The following is an 11,953-nucleotide window of genomic DNA, read 5'->3' as shown; positions in this document are numbered from 1 at the left end:
GGCGTGCAGCTGATTTTGCTGCACTCCCACCTTCCTGAAAATTTAAATGGGGCGCGGTGATGTTGGGAGTTCCCCCGACATCACCGCGCGTCATTTTACGCATCGGCGAGCGGGCCCCGCCACCGCTCGCCGACGAGTAAAATCCTGCCCATCATGTGGACCAAGAAATCTGTAATACCGCTTGCCTTTTATATGATGGGGTCTCTGCCCCAGTCAAGAACCAGTTCAACTCACTTTTGAAGACTTGCAGAGAGTTAGCACCGACTGCAACAACTAGCAATGCATTCAAGAGATGCATCACTCTCTGGGAAAAGAAGAACTGCCTAACATCCAGTCTGTTCCTACTCTTGCATAGTTTAAAAGCATATCCCCATATCCACCCTATTCTATCAAGCTGGAATAATCCCTCAATAGGCATGCAATCAAGACCTTTCATTATTTTAATTAACCTCTATCAGGTTGCCTTCAAGTCTACATTTTTTTTAAGTAAATAGACCCAGCTCAGGTTATTGGAGCTAGCAATCATTCTTGTAGCTCTCCTCTTAACCTTATGCAAAGCCACTACATCTACATACTTACCCACTGTGTAAGGGGAACAGAACAGTATGCTGTAGGACCAACCAAAATCCTGCATAATCACTGAATAATGTCTTTTGATTTATACCGGATGGTTCTGTTAATACAGTACAATACCCTGTTAGGTTTTGCTACAGCTTCTTTGCATTGATGTTTTGGTCTTATGTGCTTAGCATATTTTTTTAAAGGCTTTGTCCTACATGCCCAGCGTATTTGTTTTCTCCTGAAATGTAAATGAAACATCCTCCTTCAACTTACTTAGAATCATGAAAACATATTTTGCCCTTGGCGGGCGAGCTGGGCGATTGAGAAGCTGACCACCGCCTGCGATCGGCACTGCACCTTGATTTCACACTGGTGGGCCAATTAAGGCATGCCCAACGTGAAATGCGAGCAGCAGCGCTAAGCGCTGCCTGTGTGGGTGGGGGGAAGGTTTCAGCCAACGGAGTGCAAACTTCGCACGTGTGCGTGAGTGAGCGCTGCATAATCTGCCTGAGGCACGGAGCTGCCTCAGGGAGATGAAGAGATATAAAAAAATAAAGAAAATGAAAATGGATTAAAACATGTCCCCTTGTGATTCTGTCGCATGAGCAGGGACATGTTATTGATGAAAAATTAAAGTTTTTATTTTATTTTTATTTGCTTTTGGAAACCTCATCCCGCCCATGGATGAGGTTTCCAAAAAGATGCAAAGGCCACTTTGCCTTTTCGCCTGCCCGCCAACTGTTAGGTTGGACAGACAGAGAAAAATTTACCTTAATTGATAACCTAATGGCCTTAACATGCCTTATAATTGTCGGTGGGCACCGTTGACCGAACTATCACGCGACTACGCATTAACATCGGCACGCTCGGCCGACGTCAATGCGTGTCATTTCACGCTCGGGTGGGTCGGGCGCGCGCCCGCCCGTCAAGCGAAAATTTCTGCCCATAGAATCTTACAGCACAGAAGGAGGTCAGACTGCCCATCATGCTTGCGACAGCTCTTTGAAACAGCTATTCAATTGTTCCCACTCACCTGTTCTTTCCCCCTAACCCTATATTCCCCCCTACAATAGTTAGTCAATTCCCTTTGAAAGTTACAATTAAATCTGCTTCCACAACCTTATCAGGCAGTGCATTCCAGATCAGAATAACTTGCTGCATACATTTTTTTTCTTCACATCGCTTCTGGCTCTCATGCCAATGACTTCAGATCTCTGAATACCAACAATTTTTCTTCTCAGCTGCATGGGTGAAGGTGTAGTAATCAGGAATGTGCTGAACAGGGAACAAACAGGCCCTGCACAAGCAATAGTCCCTTTACGATGCATGCATGCACAGCCTCATTTCAATCTTAAAGGCACTGCGCAGTGCAAAAAGCCAGCCACACATAGCAAACAGAAGTTAGAGGGAACATTGGTTACCTACCCTTCTGCCACTGGAAAGTGTGTCTCTTTATTTGGTCCATAAAAACCCTTCATGATTTTAAATACCTCGTTAAGTCTTCTCTTAACCCTCTTTGCTCTAAGGAGAACAATTCCAGCTTCTCTAGGCTCGCCACATACCAAAGTCCCTTATCCCAGATATCTTCCTAATACATCCTCAGTGTAATATCCTCAAGTCCTTGGCTCTTTCACATACTCAAGCTGGCATCTTTCTAATGAATATTTAGTATAACTTCCTTGCTTTTGTACTCAATAGGTGGAATTTAATGCTCCCCAGGAGGTGGGCTGAGAAGTAGAAGGTGCATATAATAGGGTGGGAAAATATGGAGTGAAGACCCCATCGCCTTCCCGATTTCTCCAAATTAAGACTAGGGAAAGAAGGGGTGAGAATAGCTTAAGGGCCTCATCCTGCTGCTACTAATATTCAACCAGTGGTGGGCAGGGGCCATACCATGTGGGCAAATGCCACATAAACCCAAGCAGGTATGCCTCTGGCCTGCTGGGGGTTTTTCCTTCTCGAGCATCCTGTGCCCAACAGAGAGATCCGCTGCTGGCAAGGGAGGGAACCCAGGGAAAGACCACTCCCTGCCCTTCACAATGACCAGCCCTCCTGTCGGGGCCCCCTTACCTGGCCCTGGCAATCCCGTTCCATTCACCTGCACTCCAAAACTCCAGCGATGATCTTCACCCTCAGACTGCCTGCAGTACCAGCAGTGGCCACCACTCCCAGTGGTGTTGCTGGTACTGGAGAGCTGACAGCCTCTGATTGGCTGGCAGCTCTTGGAGGCAGGATATCCACCCTTCAGGAGAATGTCCAACAGGAAATTGCCCTGGTGGGGCAAGGAACCCTGACAGCAGCTGGGGGTTGTCTTATAGGGAATTAATCCCATCAAGGCTCTCAGAAATGGTCGTGGTGAGGTTGCCACCAACTCTCCAGCCAGTGAGCGGGCCCCAGTGTGACGACCATTAAATGACATTAAATTCCGCCCTATGTACCTACTTATAAAGCCAAGGATCATGACTTATCAACTGGTCACCTTGAAAGATTTCTGATGCAAACTCCCAGGGTCTTCCTGTTTCTGCACCCAGTTAAAATTTTACCATTTAGTTTATATAGCATTTCCTCATTCTTCCTTCCAAAATGTATAATTTCACACTTCTCTGTTGAATTTCATCTGCATTGTTTCAATTCTTCTCTCATTTCTTTGAGAATAGCCTTTTTAAACATAACTGTATCTCATGGTTCTTGTACAACTCAGTTCCAGAATATGTTTAACCTGGTCATTCAGTGGTCACAAGTACTATGTCAGGATGGGAACCTTCTCTTGAGGCCTTTCACATACTGAGCTATGATGGAGCCATTTGTTACATTTACCAATTTCGACTCCAACTTGACTGAAATAAGGCCACTAGTCATAGGTTAGGAAGTACCTTAACTCATTGAATTCTCTGATCTGTCATCTTCTTTAGGTGGATGCCATAAGCTTCCTATAAGATTGCAGTGTGGATAGTCTTGGAACTGAGATAACTTTGTTCCTACTTTCTCCTTAGCTTTCTACTGTGCATCAGATGTTGGATCTCTGAAGTTGCTAGGGTCTATCTCATTCCTCTTCAGACACAACAATGGGTCTTCATCAAATCCAGTATTAATAGATATGTAGGTACTTATTTATAAGTACTCAATAAACAACTATCCTAAGATGCTTATTTTACACAGATGGCTACACGAGATGCCACACAAAGGTGAATAATCAACATACGAACAAGGAGCAGGAGTAGGCCATTCAGCCCCTCGAGCCTGCTCCACCATTTATTAAGATCATGGCTGATCTGATAGTAACCTGAGATCTGCATCCCACCTACCGCCTATAACCTATCATCCCCTTGCTTACCAAGAATCTATCCACCTGTGCCTTAAAAATATTCAAAGACTCTGCTTCTACCACCTTTTCCGGAAGAGAGTTCCAATGACTCACGACCCTCTGAGTGAAACAATTTTGCCTCATCTCTGTTTTAAATGGGCGACCCCTTATTTTTAAACAGTGACCCTTAGTTCTAGATTCTCCCACAAGAGGAAACATCCTCTTCGCATCCACCCTGTCAAGACCCCTCAGGATCTTATGTGTTTCAATCAATTCACCTCTTACTCTTCTAACCTCCAGTGGTTACAAGCCTAGTCATAAGACAACACACCCATTCCAGGTATTAGTCTGGTAAACCTTCTCTGAACTGCTTCCAATGCATTTACATCCTTATTTAAATAAGGTGACTAATATTGCACATAGTACTTTAAATGTGGTCTCACTAGTACAACTGAAGCATAACCTCCCTCCTCTTGCATTCAACTCCCCTCGCAATAAATGATAACATTCTATTAGCTTTCCTAATTACTTGCTCTGCTTGCACACTAGCCTTTTGTGATTCACGCATTAAGACATCCAGATTCCTCTGCACCTCAGAGTTCTGCAATCTCTCACCATTTAGATAATATGTTTCTCTTTTATTCTTCCTGCCAAAATGGACAATTTCACCTTTTCCCACATTATACTCCATTTGCCAGATCTTTGCGCACTCACTTAACCTCTCTATGACTGTTTGTAGCCTCCTTATGTTTTCTTCACAACTTACTTTCCTACCTATCTTTGTGTCATCAGCAAATTTGGCAACCACCTCTTCATCTAAGTCATTTATATAAATTGTAAACAGTTGAGGTCCCAGCACTGATCCCTGTAGCACACCACTTGTTACATCTTGCCAACCTGAAAAAGACCCATTTATGCCTACTCTCTGCTTCCTGTTAGTCAGCCAATCCTCTATCCATGCCAATATATTACCCCCTACACCATGAGTTTTTATTTTCCACAATAATCTTTGATGTGGCACTTTATCAAATGACTACTGGAAATCTAAGTATAGTACATCTACCAGTTCCCCTTTATCCACAGCATACGTTACTTACTCAAAGAACTCCAATAAGTTGGTTAAACACAATTTCCCTTTCACAAAACCATGTTGACTTTGCCTGATTACCTTGAACTTATCCAAGTGTCCTGCTAGAACATCTTAATAATAGCTTCTAATATTTTCCCGACGACAGATGTTAAGCTGACTGGCCTGTAGTTTCCCGCTTTCTCTCTCCCTCCCTTTTTGAATAATGGAGTTGCATTCGTTATCTTCCAATCTAATGGGACCTTCCCTGAATCTAGAGAGTTTTGGAAAATTAAAACCAATGCATCAACTATCTCACTAGACACTTCTTTTAAGACCCTAGGATGAAGTCCAACAGGAACCGGGCTCTTGTCAGCCCGCTGTTCCAACAATTTACTCAGTACCACTTCTCTGTTGACTGTAATTTTCCTGACTTCCTTCCCCACTTCCATTTCCTGGTTTAAAGCTGCTCTGGGATGTTACTTGTATTGTCTATAGTGAAAACTGATGCAAAATACCTGATCAATTCATCTGCCATCTCCTTGTTTTCCATTATCAATTCTTCAGACTCACTTTCTAGAGGACCAATGCTCACTTTGTTAACATTTCTTTTTAAAATATTTATAAAAACTCTTACTATCTGTTTTTATGGGCAGAATTTTACCCTTGGCGTGTGGGATCGGCGGGAGCGGTCGGGAATCTGACCGCCGTCCGCGATTGGCAGCGCTTCACAATTTTACGCGGGTGATTCAATTAAGGCCCGCCCAGCGTGATACGCAGCCTGGAATGTGCGTGAAGGGGCAGGCGGGGGCGGTAACATGATGTCTGCTGGGTCCAATGGCGACCTGGCGGCCAATTCAAATGTGGCTTCAGCAGTCCCTGGAATGCTGCCACTGAGGGACGCAGAAGTGTTGCCAACATAGCGGGTGGATACGGCAGGCGGGAGGGCAGGCCGGCGGGGCAGTTGGCCCCGTGTTTTTCAGAAAAATGCCTCGCAGTCCACCTGGAGGAGGTGGCAGCAAGGAGAGAAACCCTTGTCCCCAGGGACGGGAGGAGGAGGACCCCCATCTCACCAAAAAGGTCTGGGAGGAGGAGGCATCCAGGGTCAGCAGCCACGACGTGGTCAGGCACACATGGGTCCAGTGCCATAAGCGCTTCAACGATCTGCTGCGATCGGGGAGGGTGAGTACCATGTTGGCATGGGTCACTTTGAAGAACAGTTAGGAGCTGCCCATCACCACCCCCACCCCCACTCCCGGACCTCAGAGGTGTTAAGAGTGTGAGTGCCAAATGTCGATGAGGCAGGAGCTGGCCAAAGCGGTGAGCCATGGCTGCTCGTACTGAGTGCCTTGTGGCTCCAGGGTCACTAATCACCTGAGCCCTGTGAGGTGCTCCTCAGATGGGATTGGCCAGGCTGCATTGGTGCTGCAGGTAGAAAGTGGACTAATCAATGCTCCTCTGTCCTTTTAGGGGAAAACATCCCATAACAATACTGAGAGGCCGCAGACTGGCGGGAGACCCCCATTCCTCCTCATCCTTTCGCGATATGAGCAGGAGGCCCTGGAGCTGGAGAGGCGCCATGCACCTCGGTCAAGCAGCTGTCGTGAGGTTGGGATGCCAGAAGAAGATAAGAATGCAGTGCACTAAGGTGAGAATGTCAGTTATTTTTAACCATTCCAGTGTAGTCTCTATGTTGATGTGAGCTTGGAACCTGCAATCCTGATTGATAATCGAAAGACGAGGGCACCATGATGCAAATCTTTGTCTCATCAGGGTGCCAGGCATGTCACCAGCTTGGCACAACTGTGGTCAGCTGATTGGGACACTCCATAAAGATCCCCCACTGACCCCTGGAAATAGCCGAAGGCATAGAAGGTGAGGGCTACTGTGACCTTCAGAGCCACTGGCATGGGGTTTCCACCCACACAGTTGGAGGTGATATCGGGCCCAATCATCTGATAAATAGAGGCCACAGTCTCCCTGAAGAAGCGGAGCCTCCTTCGGCATTGCACCTTGGACATATTGAGGTAGCTGCATCACTGCCTGTAAACCCTGGCAGTAGGATAGTGGTATCTTCTGCGGCCCCTTCCACCTTGGACTACCTGCTGGCCCTGCACCCCTTCCACCTGCACCTCTCCTCCCACAGTCACTCCCCTGGAAGCTGCGTTGGGACACCTGGCCTCCTCTCACTTCTGCCACTCTCTTCCTCTTCAGAGGAGGTATCACCAGCGGAGAGCACAATCCCCATTACTAGGGTCACAGAAGGCTGTCTGATACTGGAAGGATCCACACAGTCAAAATCCTCCGAGGACCTTGGAGACACCAATGAGTCCTGAAATGAAGCCTGGACATACTAAGAATGAAGTTCAGAATGGAGATGAAGCTGTCAAGTTCAAATATGCAACCAGCAGCAAACTATCTCCTAAACTCCTCACTACTCGCACTAGCAATGCTGCTGACCCTTTTTATCCCACCCTTGGATGAAGTTTTGCAAAATGTGGTCTGTCTGCCTGCCCGTTTTGTCCGTGTGACGAGCGCGAAATTGCACGGGCAATGTAAAATCGGCTTCAACTGGTTTTTTAATAGCCTTAAATGGCCTCTTAATTGATGTTGGCTCTGACTTCCACGCGCACCCGCTGACCTGAACATTGCACACGTGCGGGTTGACGTGTGGACCCCCGCCTGACGTCTTCTCATGCTATTTAATGCCTGATTGGGTTGGGCGCGCGCCTGCCTGCGAGGCGTAAAATTCTGCCCGTGGTTGCAAGGTGACCAAGGCTGGAAGCTGAATATTCAGGAGGACTTGATATTTTGGAAGGATATGCAGAAAGACAAAGGTCAGGTAGCACTGTTAATAAAGGATAAAATCAGTACAATATTGCGAAATGGTCTCGGCTTCGAAGATAAAGATGTAGAATCCATTTAGGTGGAGATGGGAAATACCAAGGGGAAGAAGCCACTGGTGGGAGTAGTCTGTAGGCCCCTTAACAGTAGCTACTCTGTAGGACAGAGTATACATCAAGAAATAATGAGGGATTGTAAGAAAGAGACTGCAATAATTGTAGATGACTTTAATCTTCAGAAAAATTGGACTTGGGTCTCAAACAAGTGTCTTAAACTTAAGTATGCAATGAAGACAGAGTTGGCTAAAGTGGACAAGGAAAATAGTTTACAGGTGAGATGGTATAGAAACAGTGGCAGAAGTTTAAGGAGATATTTCATAACTCTCAATAAAGTGATATTCCATTGAGTAAGAACACAGATTTTGTGTATCCTAGTGATCTGCCGTACTCTGCACAACCTGACACTGCAAAGTGGTCAGGTATTGAATAGTGAAGATTTGCTGATCATGGTACCTTCTCTGATGATGAGGATCTGGAGAAGCCAACTGACAGTGCAATGGAAGATTAAGGATCCCTTGGACCACAGGCAAGGCATAATGAAATATGCACAAGGAAGGCTTTGGACACCCACAGAGCTGTGTGCTGTAACTCTTATGCCCTTTCAGAAATGTCCCAGCTGAGGAGCTGAACAGATGCAGCCTAGTCCATCACCTCTAGCAAGGCTGTAGATGAGATCTGTCTGGGCAGCATGAATTGGTATGAGAAGCAACAACAGTGAATGAAAGATTTATTGAGTTGCACAACAGAAATGAGGCTATGCAGCTCCATATTGCAAACATTCATAAACTCCAAGGTCAGCCAATTGCTCTTTTTATCTCTCTTACGAGTGCTCTTATGTGGTGCTCCCTGTGTGCTTGCAGTTGAGGTGGAAGCAGGCCGCTGATCATGCTTCCTGTATGACCTTGATAGCCGCCCTCTGGCTGCCTGATGCCTGGAGGGCCTTGCATGCTGAGGCGCTCCTGCATAGTTGCAGGACCCTTCTCTGTCATTGCAGCTACTTGAGGCACTAGTATCACTGGCAGAGGGGTTGAGCAGAAGTCAGATATTCCTCCTCCCTTGGAAGGCACAAGTACCTCTCTGCTGACCTGAGAAGGGCAAGGACATGGTGGAGACTTCAGGTGCCTTGTGCCCCTCTCGTCTTACCATTGCTGCATAGAACTCATGGTCATGGCAATGATATGCAGTTCTGCACATATCTCTGTCATCCACTGAGTGGTCTGCTGGATCAGGCACTCCATGTGTTTTGCCAGTCTCTTCATGGAGGGAGCCATGCAAAGGGACATGGGAGTACTCATGGCCTGAATGGACTCCATCGTCCGTGCATGGGTATGCACTGCCTTTAGAAGCCCCACCATATGTTCCCTCACCTCTCGCCGCATCTGCAATACATGCCGTGTAGCTGACCACTCCAGAGGCAAGTCATCAGCTGGGGCTCAGCTTGGGCCTGACCTCCCACAGTCCTCAGAGTATGTGTGTCTGAAGCTGTCACAGCCTCGGTCAGCTGCTGAGGTATATCTATTATATGTGCATGAGGTTGTGACCTGCATCTAATCGGAAACGTATGCCCACTGATGTAAGAGTATCAGTGCAGGTGAAGGCTGGAGGGGAATGTGTGACCCTGTACCCTCTAAGGATTCCCCCTCCTCCTCAGAGGTGACCAATTGGCCCCTGGTTTCTCAAGTTCTACATCCTTTAACTTGACCATGACCTACATGAGAGAACATAAACATGGAAAGGTTAGGGGCTTCCCATTTCCTTATCCCAGCTATTACTGTTATGGAGCTCCATGTGTCCAGTGGTGGACACATGAGCACTATGCCTTATGTGTCGGATACACCCTTGTGCCCTGCACTCGTTCTGTCGCCCTTTTGGGTTGGCACTCCTGTCTCACCACCAGTAATCGTGCGGCTGCCCTGCTGCCCTGCCATTTCCAAGAGTTCCTCCTTCCTGGGGTCAGGATGTGGATGTATGGCACCCTCAGCTGATCATGGCCCTCTCTTTGGTGTTGTGTGCCATCTTTTCCTGCTGTCACAAGAAGGAAGAACGTTAGTTTTCCCCATGGAGACAAGAACAGCACCTATGCTCGTTGCAGCCCAGCGGTTAAAAATGGGGGTACATGAATGCCACTTGTACACAATGTAAAGGAACTGTCATATTTTTTCTGCTATTACTGTGGGATACTTTAAAGCAGGCTTATGTTTGTGTGTGGGTGTATGTTTCTGTGTGTGTGAATAACTTAAGTAAACTATAAACTGTTAGACTGCAAGGTTTGAATCATCAAAGGGGTTAAGTGTAAAAAACGTGTTTGAAATGATAATGGATGAGTTAAGTAAAATAGAATTTGCATTTGTAGGTAAGTGGAGTGATTATTGGCTTTTCAAAGGGACATGGTAAGATGTTTTCAACTGGCAAGATAAATAAAGCAAAGTTATTAGGTTTATTTTTCCCAAAAGTGCTGGTCATAATGACAACACAAAAGATTTTTATATTCTGGGAAAAGTAACTTCCAAAGACAGATTGAAACACTGGAATTTACAGATCAAAAAGCAGGAAATATATTTAAAGGGTGGAAAGCTGTATGGGTGTGGTCATGTGATATCTTGAAAGATGCACTTTGTGAGACAGACTTGTGGAAAAAGCCTCTAGCCACCCTGGAGAATTTTGCGGTTCCAGTAACCAAGATTGTGTTAAAAGCCTTTGGAGTTTCATTGTCCAGTGAGGAGAGAGAAGCTGTGAAATACCACCCTTACAGCAACAGAGGGTGCTTGTGCTAATCTTGCTGGATGTTTTATAGGTTAATAATCTATTTTGGACTGTTGCCTGACAAGGGTGTGTAGCTGGGAGTCTAGTTAAGTATGAACCATGTGGGAACTGTTATAAAACTAAATGTAACTGTGTAACAGAAATCTTTTGCGTGTTTAAGTTTTCTTTTCTTTTGTTAATAAATGTTTTAATTTAACCTTGAAAATCTCTAAAATTGGTAGTGGACTCGTTACTTCTGATTTCAGTGCACAAACTTTCTCGGAATAAATGTAAATTGCAAAATCGTTGTGATAACGTGGCCAAGTTTCCCTCTAGGATTTGGTCAGCCTGGCAAATACCACCTGTCATACCTTAACAACAACTCTCGAGGAACCTTGTGAGGTCAACAAAGACAGATGGATGCCTCTCATCAAAATACAGCTATGCCTCTAACAGGATGTGCTGCTGCCCGATTCCCCTTGCTACCAACTAGGTGATCACAGCCTCTCCTCCAAGCGCACACTCTCACGATGCCACATTCAAGGCCCCAAGAGGTAGGGAGTACTCACCTTAGCAGACTGAAGGAGATCCTTGATGCCCCTAGGGCCATGTATCAGTGCTTGGTCAGGCAGGCTATTGTCCTCTTTCCACCTTGGGAAGAGCACCTCCCATCATGCCCTTGCAGTTTGGAGGAGAACCTGAAGGAAGGCTTCATTCAACCATGGGGCCACCTGCAATTTTCTTTCTGCTATCCTTGCTGCAGGCTTCCAGTCAGCTACTTGTTTCAAGCAGCAGTCAGGGAGCAGCACTAGGATGGTTAGAGGCAGCAAGGAATGCAGGGCTGGCAGCCCTTTAAATATGGTGCTAGCACCTTCTGTAACATCAGCTGACGCTAATTTTGCCACCTGACCTCCCGCCTTGGGCCTACAATTGGACAGCCCCTGCTCCTTGCATGAATTAATTGGCTGGCTGCCGCAAGATTATGTGTGACCAGCCACTGAACACCCAAGCAGAAACGACACCTACTTCCAGTATTGCCACCAGGACATCTGGCCTTGACACTAAATCCAGTCCAGTCGGGCAGTTAACTGGGATGATGCTGGAATCCTTATTAAGAAAGTAGTAGCAGAGCATTTAGAAAATCATAATACAGTCAAACAGAGGCACCATGGTTTTATGAAAGGGAAATCATGTTTGACAAATTATTAGAATTCTTTGAGGATGTAACCAGTAGCGTAGATAAAAGGGAACCAGCAGATGTAGTGTATTTGGTTTTTAAAAGGCATTCGATAAGATATCACCTAAAAGGTTACTACACAAAATACAATTCTTTGGTAATATATTAGTATGGATAAGAGGATTGGCTCACTAACAGAA

The sequence above is a fragment of the Cetorhinus maximus genome, chromosome 6 (assembly GCF_964194155.1).
Source record: "Cetorhinus maximus chromosome 6, sCetMax3.hap1.1, whole genome shotgun sequence".
Lineage (NCBI taxonomy): Eukaryota > Metazoa > Chordata > Chondrichthyes > Lamniformes > Cetorhinidae > Cetorhinus > Cetorhinus maximus.
The sequence above is the reverse complement of the archived record's forward strand: the minus strand, read 5'-3'. Positions refer to the sequence as shown.